Source organism: Onychostoma macrolepis, chromosome 14, assembly GCF_012432095.1.
Source record: "Onychostoma macrolepis isolate SWU-2019 chromosome 14, ASM1243209v1, whole genome shotgun sequence".
NCBI lineage: Eukaryota > Metazoa > Chordata > Actinopteri > Cypriniformes > Cyprinidae > Onychostoma > Onychostoma macrolepis.
In genome coordinates, this window is record NC_081168.1 from 17,903,452 (window position 1) to 17,914,273 (window position 10,822).

The following is a 10,822-nucleotide window of genomic DNA, read 5'->3' on the forward strand; positions in this document are numbered from 1 at the left end:
AATAAAACAATAAAATGTAATACAGCACATATACATGATTTTAACCATGTCTCATCTCAGGTAAAATTATACGGAATTACAGAGTTTATTCTGTAATATGTGTGTAGTATATTTATTAACATTCTGTTGCACTTTACTTCACTGTGTATATTGTAATATTACCCTTTAACGGCGCCTTATATATTTCTTATTAGGCTAGTCAACATTACAAAAGATAATTTCAGTCGTCAGCTCTAGTGGCACAGATGGTCAAACGCGTGGATTTCACATTTTGACGCGATCGACACAGGTTCGAATTCGCCTTTTAGCAAAGTTTTTCTCCCTTTTCAAAGTTCAAATCACATCAAAAAAGCATTTATTTTCAATAAAAATTAAGGAAATAATCAAAAAGTTTTGAGGGAGGGCTTTATTGTCCCAATAAGGTGATATCCATTTAATAATTTGAATTAAAATTATAATTTACACTCAATAAGTTATTATTGAATACTGTTTTATATTGTAGTACAATACTGAGGTGCAGATAATTACCACTGTTTGCAATAAGTAGTTTAAATAGCAGAAAATCCTGCTATCACTTAGTGCAAATAGCTGCTGCCTTTCTTATTTTAATCTGTCCTCTGTCATGGTTCTTGTTTATTTATTTAGTATAATTTTGGACATTTTCCTTTTGCATTGGCAATTCTGCATGTGAAATATTTAAGCCAATAAAGTAGTTTTAAATTCAGTTGACTACATACAGTATATTTTCAGTGTCTGCATCCCATTTTAAGCATGGTGCCTCCAAAAAACCAAACTGATAACAGTGATCTTTTTTTTTAAATTATTATTTCAAAGAACAAAACAGAAAATATAATTGTATATACAAATATAGATTAAGACCATAGACTATAAACATGACACAGGAGAAAGAAAAAAATTGCATCTACTCATTCTGAAATTCACCTCCATCACAATCAACAATCAACCGAGCAGTAGCCCTCAAATTCTTTGAATGAATAAAACCCACACAGGACTCCCCTCCTGTCAGTCCTAGGTGTGCAGTCTTTAAATACAGTATTTCACTGCACCGTAGGCACTGGGTCAGTGAATACGGCACCCGGCACTCCTGTCTGTATTGTGCAGAAAATGCACTCCAGTTCACGACACCTAATTTACATAAAAGAACAAACAATATTAAATCATTTTGAGGAAAGGCAAAAGAGCCATACAAGAAAAATATTTTAAATGTATTTTTAAATATTATAGGATGGTATAAGAAAAAGATTGTTGTTTGCTTTGTCTGTAAAGTACCTAAGAGGTTTAATTTATAATCAGCATTAACCAACTAAATTAAAAAAGTTTGTCAAGTCAAAATTTAGGTTGGTTTGGCTTGAGAAAGCATAGCCTGAAACAATTTGAAAGTTTTACAGTTGAGGGCAATACAGTCTATCAGGAAAAAAAAAAACAGATAGTTGAGATGAGACAGACAGAAAGATGAGAAGAGAGACAGACACTCAAATACTTTTTACAGTATTCACTATATGTTAAGGAGTTAAAGAACGATCTGTCTAGACATATGAAGTGGGCCTCTTCTCTGAATTTCATCTCACTGACAATGTCCCTAAAAAGTCATATGAACATGAAGGTAAATTTAAGAGGTAACACTTTACAATAAGGTGTCATTTGTTAACACTAGTTAATGTATTAATTAACATGAACTAACAATGAACAATAAATTTGTTATAGTATCTATTAATTTTTGATAATGTTAATGACAAATATGAGAAACATACATACATACATACATACACACACACACATATATATATATATGTATGTATGTATGTATTTTTATTTTTTCCAATGCATGCAATTCATTACTTTATTAATATAAGTATTTCTGCTCTATTTTAATACATCTTTAAAGGCTAATTTTAGGCGAAATAAGACTTTTAAAGACCAGCACCAGAATCCCTGTCACTTCGAATACTAACACATATCATAAAGCATGTCATAAATGTTTGAAATCGCACACATTTGCAATGACACTCTCTATGATTAAGACCAAAGCATCCTTACAATTAAAAGCCAACACAACACAAACGCACATTTATAAGAAAACAAAAGAAAGTAAATGTACCGGAAGTGAATTATTGAACCTGCGTATTTACGGTAAATACATAGGTAACGTAGGTACGTGACGTCACCGCGCTACTGCGCATGCGTTTTATAGACATACCATACGTCACTTCGCGCATGCGCGGCAAACACATACCTGACGTAGGTACCTGACGTCACCGCGCTACAGTCTGCAGCGAGGAGTACTTGGCTAATTTGGCTACTTTAGTAACATTAGATGAAAGCTCACCTGTTGTTACGACTGCAATCACAGGAAAAGACTCCAATACTCCTCCGATGCAGACGACATCACCACAAGACCACAAACTTGAAAATAAAATACAAAATATGTACTTTACAGTGGTATTTCTTAACTCAGTTTTCCTCAGTATTTCATGTTAGCTCGCGGTTTTATTTTACGTCTCTCACTGAATAGGGACCGTCTCTAAAGTTACATACAACATTGGTACACACGTTTCTAACTTAAATAGCATTTGAAGAGAATTGCACTTGCGATAAAGAGGCAGTGTACAGAAGATATTATGCTTCTCTGTGTTCGTTAACTTCGGCTAACTGACATTATTAACTTATCAGTTGATGTTATCATCGAAACTAACGTTATGCCAGTCACAAGAAGAGGCACCAAAATACACCTCCGACGTTGTCGACAAAATCTAGACTAGAAATTTGAAAAGAACAAACAAAAGAATTACTTGAAAATACTGTTTAAAATGTCCACTGAATTGAAACAGTGGTGTTGCCAATGCACTTTACCTCAGTAACATTATTTCACGTTAGTTCGTTGTTAAGTAATGACTCACCAGATGAACTAACTTGCATCAAAAGGCAGCCAAACCTACAAACGTGTTTTTCGGTTTAATAAGGTTTATTTTGACTAATATAGGTGACCTTAATTTACTCACCAGTCGACGTTATCACCGTTATGGCGGCGTTAATCCGGCCTTCAGTCAGAAAAAAAGGCCCCAACTCCCGACATGAAAAATGACACGATGGATAATGTTAGTTTGCTGTTAATGAGTTAAAACATCTTAAAATGTCTCAGTTTTGCATAAAACAGAAATAATATATATGCCTACTAACCTTTTTGTCTAGTTAACAGTGCAAAGTGTCTCTTTTGTCCTTTTACCTCTGCTTCCACCAAACAGCAAACAAAATAAATCTCCCTTGCCATTGGTCAGTTTCTCGCGGGCAAGTTCACTACTGTAAATTTACAGTAGTTTACTGTAGTGACCATACATTTTCCCATAATCCTTTGCAGTTTACAGTAAAATACTGTATATACATTTTACAGTATCTTACTGTACATAATACAGTAAAATACTGTTCAAATTACAGAAATCGGTTACAGTGTATATTTGTTATTTTACAGTACACATACTATCTACGGGCTAGATTAAAATGAAAACATTTATTAAATAACAACAAAAAGTAAAAACAACATTTTTGCTCATACTTAAAATGTAGTATACTCAGATTTGTGTATGTGTGTGTGTGTGTGTATAAATAATCAGCTAAAGTGTTGATTATTTGTCTAAAGCAGGGCTTATTTAAAAATGTTTATTTGTTTGTCTTGTCATATCATGTTATGTACTTTTCATTTAAACAATATTGTTTAGCACAATGGTCAACAGTTGTTGTTTTATTGTGCTTTATAAATAAAATGAACTGAACTGAACTAAAGCATGATTCTGTGCGCATCTATATGAGTGAATGCTGTAAAGCCATTAACACAAGCACAAAGAGGATACTGTCGTCCACTGTCAGTTAGACCCCACAATCACCTTCACTGTCAGAAGTAAATGGATAGTTGGTGGTTTGAATCATTTTTAACTTAAGACTCCGCCTTATAAGTTTATCTATTCAACCTACAGATTAGGTTGTTCTGATCCTACAGAGGTGTTAGCATACACACATTGAGATGATAAAGAAAAACATGCCCGGACATAGCACTTTTTTCAGACGCATATAGAAATTTTCATCAATTGGTGAATTCTTTTATTCTATGTTTCAGTTTTCATACAATCAAAAACAGCGATGTCTTAGCTATCAACATTTAGCCTATAGATCAAGCAGAACTAAACCGTTTAGGGGTTTGACATTAGAAACGTGTTTGGATGTCTTCCATCCCCCCCCAAAAACAAAGAACAACCCTCAGACACGACACCTTTCTTTTAGCCCCAACCTGGAAAGGTAGACGTCCTGACAACCTTCCTTATTCAGAAGCCGATGTAGACAAGCCGGTAGGAACAAATTGGTGACTAGGCAATAACATACGCCATACAAATCAAACAAACATTGGTCCTCTTGAGGAGCCACTACATCACCCTTTTCTCAGCTATTTTTCCCACAGTCAGGATGACCCCCTCCCGTCTAGACATTAACATATAACATACAGATCAAACAAACATAAGGTGGCAATACACATCCTTTGCTCAGCCAATTTTTCCACAATCAGGAAGATGCCCAACACCTCCAAGACTGACCGTTAGCTACAGGCCAGGAAGGAACGCCATAAAAACCCCATGGCACCAGGTGAGTGATAAAAACATCGTAAATCCACTTTAGATCTTTTGATTTACAAACCCCTACTGTCATGTCAGTCAGGGCTGACAGGATCCCGGTGACGTGACAGTCAGGGTGACAGAGGGGTCATATACCCATAAATCAGGTTAGATATCTACCCGTCTATACATTTGACATATGACAACCTGACGATCAAATCTGACAGGGTGCTCATAAATCCGGTCATAAATCATCAAAGTGACGTGAAGTATTGGATATTACTACTGTCACTGTAAGGATCCACCTGCTAGCCCAAACAACGGAATCCAGCGGCCTGGTCGAAGGTTTTACCTGCGTCTCTGAATTTATCTGGATTTAGTTTCAATTTTAGTCTAGCTCCGTGCTCAATCTGACTCCAATTCTAAGTGATCATTAAATTTAGACAATATCTATAATTAAAAACTAATCACAGACATCGAATTTATATTAATTTGGATATTTGATTATTCTGGAAATCCCATACTTTCAATTATTTGTTCATTAGTGACCTAGTGTCGCTTAGAAATTCACTCAGTCAACTGTGAACGCACGGCACAAACTCGCCAGCTGATCTTACTCAGAGGATACAGGGTAACTATAATTCCTTTAAATAGGCTGCACCCTGCTAGCACATAATAAAAAGTGTATTTTTTCTATAATCACAAAAACTGTAACTTGTTAAGTCAGTGACAGTCAGAAATCAGAAGATCCCTAATGACGAGCCCCCGCTTCATTCCTTGGTACTTAAGTATGATCTGTCCTGGACGCAGATTTGTGGAAACACTAGACTACAACTCTAATCTACTAGAAAAAAAAAAAAAAGATTTCTGAAGAGATCAGAATAAATCAAATATAACAATTCATTATTAGCCAGGTAAAGTTGTATCATGCCAATTACATAATGAAACAATTAGAAGCCAATTTAGAAAGGATAATGCAATTGTGAATCACATTGTAACCGCGTGGCAACCCTGTTCCTGTACATACCCAGCTAACAGGGAACGTTCCCAGAACATTCACTAACGTTCTTTAAAAGTTGTGTTAATGTTAGTACAAAACGTTATTAAAATAATGTTTTTGGAACGTTCTTATAACGTTGTTAACGTTCTTGTAACGTTGATAGAAAACGTTCTTAAATCAACGTTCTTGGAAAGTCTTTAGGACGTTATTTGTACTTCATGAACGTTCTCATAATGTTGAGAGAAAACGTTCTTAAATCAACGTTCTTGGAACGTCTTTAGGACGTCATTTGTACTTAACGAACGTTCTCATAATGTTGATAGAAAACGTTATTAAATCAACGTTCTTGGAACGTCTTTAGGAGGTGACTTGTACTTCATGAACGTTCTCATAATGTTGAGAGAAAACGTTCTTAAATCAACGTTCTTGGAACGTCATTAGGATGTCATTTTTACTTGAATGTTCTTATAATGCTGATAGAAAACGTTCTTAAATCAACGTTCTTAGAAAGTCTTTAGGACGTTATTTGTACTTCATGAACATTCTCATAATGTTGAGAGAAAACATTCTTAAATCAACGTTCTTGGAACGTCTTTAGGACGTCATTTTTACTTGATGAATGTTCTTATAATGCTGATAGAAAACGTTCTTAAATCAACGTTCTTGGAACGTCTTTAGGACGTTATTTGTACTTAATAAACGTTCTCATAATGTTGAGAGAAAACGTTCTTAAATCAATGTTCTTGGAACGTCTTTAGGACGTCATTTTTACTTGATGAATGTTCTTATAATGCTGATAGAAAACGTTCTTAAATCAACGTTCTTGGAACGTCTTTAGGACGTCATTTTTACTTGATGAATGTTCTTATAATGCTGATAGAAAACGTTCTTAAATCAACGTTCTTGGAACGTTTTTAGGACGTTATTTGTACTTAATGAACGTCCTTATAATGTTGAGAGAAAACATTCTTAAATCAACGTTCTTGGAACGTCTTTAAGATTTGATTTGTACTTCATGAACGTTCTCATAATGTTGAGAGAAAACATTTTTAGAACAACATTCTTAGAACGTTATTGTAATGTAATATAATTTCTAAATTAATAATTAAATGCTAAATGTTATGTTGTTATCAAAACATTCTGAGAACAGTATTCATGTCCTTATGATTGCAGGCTACTTTATGAACATTACCATAATGTTGGGAGAAACATCTTTAGAAAAAAAGAAAAAACAACTTATAGGCTATATAAAACATGAATAGAATAAAACCGAATATGATAGAAAAATAAAATGTATTTAAATATGAAACTACAACCTCGATTAGGATGTGGCAAATCACCTGAATGAGTCACTGAATCTTTTATAATTATATACTTTATCATTATTAATTATATATCTTGTATAACTTATTGAAGTCATAGGCCTATAGTGAAATGTCATACACTGTAAATCAGTGGCATTGCTAAATTAAATTAGTTAATTTAACAAAAAATGTTTTATTTCAACTCAATATATATTTGTGATGTGAACTCAAAATCTCATTAGGTTAAGGGGAACTCAATCTAAATAAGTATAAATTAATTTAATCTAAAAATTAGCTTAATTCATGATTTCTAACATTGTTTTTCTAGAAGTCACGTTTGCTTTATCTCTCTCAATATTAATTAAATAGCCTTCATAACTAAAGATAATATAATAAATACATCAATCTGCTTCATATTAAGCATAGATCAATCCTTTTAAAGAAATTAATTTTACTCGAGACAAAATATTATTTTTTAAAAACCGCGCGCATTTTTCAGTCAGTCTCATCCGCCCATCCCCCACAGCTCACAGTCACTGGATCACAGCCCGCGACGCGGTCACGGAAAATAATAGGTAAGCATTCACTTCTGTATTCTTATTTAAAGCACTTTTGAACGTTATTTTGTGTTTTGTCAACTTTATCTGAAGATTAACCAGCTCAGTTATCATTGTAATGTTAGCTAGCAAAGAAGCAAGGAGCTAACAACCAACCACATCAAAGTTATCAACGGCAAGTGTTAAATATGCAGTGTTATACACAACAGTTTGTCAGTGATAAATTAAGATTTGTGTGTGTGTGTGTGTGTGTGTGTGTGTGTGTGTGTGTGTCCACAGCTGGACACAGACAAACTGGAGAGACAGCTGACAGGATGTCGTCATCTCTAACTGTCACTCGCGCCACAGTTCTCAAGCAAGGTAAAGCAAAGACATATTCTCTGTATTACAATACGTTTAAACTTTTAGTTAATCATTATTTATTATCCGCTTTGTCAGTTTCATCTAGAATATCCATGTGATGCTGATCAAGTTTTCTAAATCCGCCGAACGCAGTGAACAAAGGGGCTGAGGAGCATTTATAATGGCTGTTTTGTTAACCTTAGTTAACATTTTACACAGTTATTTGCTCCTCGCGCTGTCTTTCTTAAAATTCATACTAACAAATTGTTGTCATGCTTTTGAAATCAATCTTTTCAGTGCAAAGGCAGCGAGGGGTCATTTGCAACAAGATGGCTGATACTAATATGGGCCTAAAATAAATTAAGTAGTATTCACATTAAACAAATTGATGGGCTTTAGTGTTGTACAAGATGTAATTTGTCACCTTATAAACAGTTATTTAAATTCATCGTTCTTCGGTTTTTATATTTTGATGAATTGCTATTAATGCAGATGTAATGATGACCAGAAATGACCAGCAGCACAAATGTTAAATCTTCTAAAGCAATAGTATACTTTTGTTTTGTGAATATTAGATTGAAATTTAAACCTAAAGATTGATCAAATCGTGAATAACGTTACACAATACAGATGAAAAACAACAAACTAACATCCCACAAGAATGACATCTAAAGACCAGTCATGTTTGATGTAATGTAGTGTGCCACCAATTTGATTCAGACTGAATTGGCAGAGTGAATAACATCTTAAATTTCAGTTTGTCTGTCATTCCGTCAAAGTCTTTTGGTATTTTGTGTTGCTTCAGAAAAATACCAGTGAAGTCTTAAGTTCTGATTATAGTTATACATTTATATACTTAACTAATATAGTTAATAAAACTTCTACTTTCCCTTATCCTAAAGTTGCTTTGTTTTTTTTATAAAGATGTCAGGTAATTGCTAATGCTAAGTTTGTAGTGGTTAAAAATTGTCTTGTTATGATTCATAAAAATAAGCTGTCCATAAATGTTGCTTAATTGTGAGTTAAATTTCTCTAATTTTGTGTTTTGTCTTCAGGGACAATAATGGCATCAGCCATTCAAGTTATGATCCTGGCAGCTCTACTACTATCTGAAAAGTAGTCTCTGCAGATATTGTCAAAATGCACAAGGTAGGACACATGTCAGGACAACTTTATATTTACTTGGCAATATTTAAAATTTTTAGCTGAGATCAGCATATTAAAAAAACATTTAAATTCTGTCATGGTTTACTCACCCTCATGTTTTTCCAAATTCATTTTGAATGAATTTCATTCATCTTCAAACGAATGTTTTTATTTTTGATATTCATTCATCATTTTTGTCTTTCCATTGGAAGTCTAGACAGTCTTTATTTTCAAGCTTCAAAAAGTTTATAGTTTAGGCTTTGAGACATAATAATAGCTACTTATACCTTCTGTTATTTATCTTGTTTCTGAATACCTGTAAAATTTAAAGGATTAACTAACAACTTACATGTAACTTGTTTTTTTAGCTCTCAATGCCATTTTGACAATGCCGTTTTTTTAATCCATGCAGCATTTTTTTTTTAAAGGAAAACATTACAAATTATTCTTTAACAATTTAACTGATGTATTAATAGCAAAAATTCTTACTGTCAGTTAATGGTTCAATGCTAGCATACCTACCCAGAAACACCTACTAGAACCTATTAATCTTACCTGTTTTATCTCTGAGTTTCCTTCCCTAACTGAGTTCATGTAACAGTTTATTAGCTAATAACATGTAACAAGGCAACTTTTGCCATTTAATAACTTTATTGATAACTTCTAAATGTTATCTATATTTGAAGGGATTTTTCCTGTTTCAAATTGGTATAAAATGGAAATTGCAGTTGACTTAACTACCCTATTATGACGTATTTCCAGTAGTGTGCATGTGTATACCTATCAAGATGAATAAATTAGGTCAATTTATGTTGACCTAAAAATTGTTTTTTGGAAATGACACGATGAAAATGTATTATTTGAATGTTTATATTTTCTTAATCTAATGATGCTTCAGAAGACGTTTTTCTTAATGCTGCTATGAAAGTAGCTTGTCAATGAAAGTAACATATGCCAAGTCAAATGAAACTACCTTTGACTCTTGAGTAATGTAATATTTGTAGAACTCACAGCACAGATCCTAATAATTTTTTTGGCATAGCCACACTAATTATTTTATAGGCATTTTGTAATATCACTTTGTAACCTCAGCCAATCTGTTTACTTTATAGATGGAGCGTGGAGAGACAGGACATGGACCACAGTTTTTCAGCACCCACACCCCACACTCAAATTCATATAGAAGTCCTCAATTATTAAATGTTAATATGATAGTTTATATTTAGCTGTGAAGTTATAGTTCATTGTCATAAATATTAAACTACATATTATTATTATTATTATTTTACATGATATGCAAATTTCACCAATTTGTTCAATGTGTTAATGAACTTTTTGAAAGTGATTATCTTTAATAATTCAGATACCTGTTGAAATGCACATGTAATTATATACTTGCTTGTATCTGGAAGGTTGTGTTAATAAAATGATGTTGAAAGCAAATGTTGCAATACTGCTAATCTTAAAATAACATTTTATTAAACTAAACTTTGTAATGTTCCAAATAAATGTTTTAGGATGTTGTATTTTTAAGAAAATGTAGGTGGAAATAAAGTTGTAGGAACATTATGCTAACCATAAAATAACGTTCTAGCTACGTTAAGCAAACTGGACATTTTAACGTTCTTGGAATGTTCCAAATAACGTTCATAGAACGTTATATTTTTAAATGAAATTTAGGTTGCAGGAACGTTATGCTAACCATAAAATAATGTTCTAGGAAGGTTAAGCAAACTGGACATTTTAACGTTCTTGAATGTTCCAAACAAACGTTCATATAACGTTATATTTGTAAGTGAAATTTAGGTTGCAAGAACGTTGTAGGAACGTTATGTTAACCAAAAAATAACGTTC

General features: G+C 33.1%; 1 long non-coding RNA gene across 1 annotated transcript; it reads left to right on the top strand.

Annotated features, from left to right (window-relative positions):
* Positions 1 to 7,466: 7,466 nt before the first annotated feature.
* Positions 7,467 to 10,374, top strand: LOC131553626 (uncharacterized). The gene is made up of 4 exons (XR_009274222.1): positions 7,467 to 7,498; positions 7,787 to 7,840; positions 8,878 to 8,971; positions 10,081 to 10,374. It is a non-coding gene; the product is annotated as an uncharacterized LOC131553626 (long non-coding RNA).
* The last annotated feature ends 448 nt before the right edge of the window (positions 10,375 to 10,822 follow it).